We start from the raw sequence: 4,262 nt of genomic DNA on the forward strand, positions 1-4,262 counted from the left end.
TCTGGCTCCAGAAAGGAAGCACTAGTTAGAGTAGAGGATACGGCCAATCCCAGAGACTGTATTTATAGAGTGAGTGTGTGTGTGAGCGTGTGTGAGTGAAGGAAGAGTGGGCCAGAAACAGCAATGATTCCACATGAAAAGCAGCAGCCTTTGACAGTTATCCCCTCCCCCTCACATATACCCCAAAGTGGTAGAGGAGTCATCAGGATCTGAGTGTCACACTAGTCCAGGAACCACAGGGTAGAGATCCACAGTACCACAGAACTATTATCTCCACCTTACCGTCATTCCAAATGACACCGTTAACACAGTCAACACGTCACGCAACTTCTCCTGTGCTTGCCTCAGAAGATCAGAGTTGTTTTCACCCGTCAAGCAGGAAGGTTTCCAGGTGTCGTTTACTGGCACGTGACTCGTAGTGCTCGTCTGCTCAGGCCTGTGGGAGCGGTGCTCGTCTGCTCAGGTCTGTTGGAGTGGTGCTCGTCTGCTCAGGCCTGTGGGCGCGGTGCTCGTCTGTTCAGGTCTGTTGGAGCAGTGCTCATCTGCTCAGGCCTGCACACACATGCGGGCTGAGTGAGGAGCAGATGCCAATACTCAACAGCAGCACTCCAGTAATGAGGCTCGACCAATCACGCTGATTTATGTCTGCACGAAATATTATTCCACCATATACTTACCAGGCAATGCCACATACATTCCTACATGATTAGGAGCTATAACCGTGTGTGTGTGTGTGTGTGTGTGTGTATAGTGTATGTGGGTTTGTGTAACTAGAGGAAGCTTATTTGAGCTGCAGACCAAAACACATTTGTAAAGCAGCTTCACAAATGTCCAAGTCCAAGCCCCCAGTGAGCAAGACAAGGTCGACAGTGGTGAGGAAAAACTCCCTAGAGCACAAGGAAGAGACCTGGAGAGGACGTAGAGTGTACATGTATGATGAGCAGGGCCCTGTATGAGCTCATACAGATGAGCTCACTTAACAGGATGGTTAAGTGAGTGGAGTGTGTGGTTGTGTGATGGTGTGGGAGGAGTGGGACTGTATGTGGTAGTGTGATGATATGGTAGTGTGTGTGGTAGTGTGATGGTATGGGAGGAGTGGGACTGTGTGTGGTAGTGTGAGGTGTAGGAGTGTGGTTGTGTGATGGTGTGGGAGGAGTGGGACTGTATGTGGTAGTGTGATGATATGGTAGTGTGTGTGGTAGTGTGATGGTATGGGAGGAGTGGGACTGTGTGTGGTAGTGTGAGGTGTAGGAGTGTGTGGTTGTGTGATGGTGTGGGAGGAGTGGGAGTGTGTGTGGTAGTGTGATGGTTTGGGAAGATTTGGAATGTGTGTGGTAGTGTGATGTGTGGGAGTGAGGAGCGCCCTCACCACTACTTCACACACACACACTCACTCTCTCTCTCTCTCTCTCTCTCTCTCTCTCTCTCTCTCTTTTGATAAAGTATGTAGGCTGAACAAAGAGGCGATGACGAGACTATTCACTTCTAAAGTACACACACACGCACACACACACACACACACACACACTCTGGTATGCTCAATGCTCATTTATAACATTTAGACGTGGCAGTAGGTCCAGTGTAGTAAGAGGCAGCTACATTACAGCCTCATTACTTGGACTGTACCCCTCTCTCATTCACATAACACATCTGTCTTCAACTCTCTCTCTCTCTCCCTCTCTCTCCCTCTCTCTCTTTCCCCCTCCCTCTCTCTCTCTCCCTCCCTCCCTCCCTCCCTCATCCTTTGTGCTGTTATAGCATCAGTGCTGTAAGTGATACAGAGAGCCTTCCAGGTCCTCTGTCCTAATGCTCCGATTGGACTCCAGCCATTTCAGATGCCACTTTAAAACATTCCTGTTAAATGCCTTTTATATTTGATCCAGGGCCCTGTGTCTGTGTTTATACTGCTCAGTAAAAGGCCGTGGGTATCAAAAGGTGCCCCTAGTCCACTTCATCATTAATCACGTCTTAGGAGTGAAGGAAATAATGAAACGGCGTAATTCTCTCCCCGTATCCCATGACAACAGTGCCATCAGTCTAATGGAGAGGTGTGCCTGTGTCTCCTCCTAGGCATGTTATGTGTGCAGCTTCTTTTGTGTGCGTTCAGCTATACATCATACATCCCAGCAAGAGGACGAGCGGGCCGAGGGGTCCCGTGAATTCGCCCCCACCACCACCAGACTGAGGCTGGACAGATAGCTTTCCGTTTTCCAGTGATGTGTTCGTTTAAGCATGGACATCTTAGTTCATCCTCGTTGGCTGAACCAGAGCCCCTCTGGTAGAAACAGGTTCAGTGGGAATGTTCAGGTGTTGAGATTTGGCTGGCGTGCTGCTGCCCTAGAGCGCTCAATGTTGCCCAAGCTGTGCCTAGCCACACGGCTTGACAGGACGCTGGCTAAAGTGCAGGACGTGCAGGACGTGGAACCCTGCACCAGCAAGTCTGGGGAAAGGGACGCACTCCACCTACCTAAGAAGAGCCAACCGGACCATCCTGACAACGATTACCCACCTAACTCCTCCTATCTACCTCCCCTACGGTTCCTACCTGGCCCGTCACTTCAGTAAAACCTCTACCCTCTCCCGTGTGTGTGTGTGTGTGTGCGCGCCTTTGTTACACCTCCCTGTGTAACAAGTATGAGACTGTCCAATAATCCAGCTGACTGGAGCCTTTGTAAAAACAGCTGTTATGGGTCTAGTTGATTTTCAGTGACATTCAGCAATATTTTTATGACCCTTTTTTTTGGCAAGATGGAGACATGGAGTTCTACAGAACTGGAGACTCTCTCTTTCTCTCTCTCTCTCTCTCTCTCTCTCTCTCTCTCTCTCTCTCTCTCTCTCTCTCTCTCTCTCTCAAGTCAAGTTGGCTTTATTGGCGTGAGTGTCCGAAATACAATATAGCCAAAGCACCTAAATTGTGATAATCAGTAATAACTGGTTGATTGTCCTCACTGCTGGTCGCCTCGGGTTATCCTGCTTCTGTAATGTCAGTGGGTGAACATAAAGCGAGGCAAGGCGAGGCAAGGCGTCGGACACAAGTGCAGAGGGAGTTTATTAAACGACAGGCCACGAAGATGAACCAAGGAGAGACACCTGAATGAAGTGTCCAGGCTAACAGAGCAAACACACCAACCAACCAAATTCTAAATTTTAAAACTACAGCTGCCTTTTAGTCATCTTTTGAGATGTCACTATTTTTTTTTTTTTTTTTTCAAACCTGTTTTTACAGAGGTTTTCCATCATTTCTAAACTTTGTTGTATCTTCTCTGGTAGGTGAGTGTAGGCCGAGATCATCAGCATAAGGGAGGCATTTAGTTATGGTGTCACTATAGGCCGGGAATTTAATCAGACGTATCACTTTTCAGTTGTGGTGTCACCGTAGAGAGGCCGGGAATTTAATCAGACGCATCACATTTTAGTTTTAGGCTGGGAATGTAATCAGACATATCACGTTTTAGTTTTAGGCCAGGAATTTAATCAGACGTATCACGTTTTAGTTTTAGGCCGGGAATTTAATCAGACGTATCACGTTTTGGTTGTGGTGTCACCGTAGAGAGGCCGGGAATTTAATCAGACGTATCACGTTTTAGTTGTGGGGTCACCGTAGAGAGGCCGGGAATTTAGTTTTAGGAATTTACTCATTAAAATTTTTATTAAACAGACGGACTCAGACTGCAGCCTTGCTGTGACTGTGGAAAGAATTCAGTTCTGAGCATTCCAATCTTCACTGCAAACCACTGTGAGAGTACCTTGGTTTAATGACATCATACATTTCCCCCCTACACCATTTTATAAAACTTGCTTTTATTTTGGTTTAAATATTTATCATTTGGTGTGTGAAGAGTCAAAATGTGGTCAGATGTGAAATAATTTAGTAAGCAGTTTTGTTTTGTTTTTTACTTTTTTGCTTAGAACATTATGTTCTGGTAGATTGTTTGTAATTCTACTCTCTCTCTCTCTCTGTAGAAAATACTCTCTGGAGCAGCAGTCTTTAGAACACTAAAAGGTTGTTTGTGTGCTTGTGTAAGCGAGTGTGTAAGTGAGTATGTAAGTGAGCATATGTGTGTTTTACACGCCATACTAGCTATTAAAGCTATTTCACTGAGGATTGCTATGGGAAACACTTGTTTCACACATACACACACACACACACACACACACACACACACACACACACACACATATATATATATATATACATATATCACGTATGTGTGTGTACAAATGTGGTGTGGTATGTGTATATCAGTTATCATAAATATCTG

This window comes from Electrophorus electricus, chromosome 1 (genome assembly GCF_013358815.1).
Source record: "Electrophorus electricus isolate fEleEle1 chromosome 1, fEleEle1.pri, whole genome shotgun sequence".
In the NCBI taxonomy this organism is placed as follows: Eukaryota; Metazoa; Chordata; class Actinopteri; order Gymnotiformes; family Gymnotidae; genus Electrophorus; species Electrophorus electricus.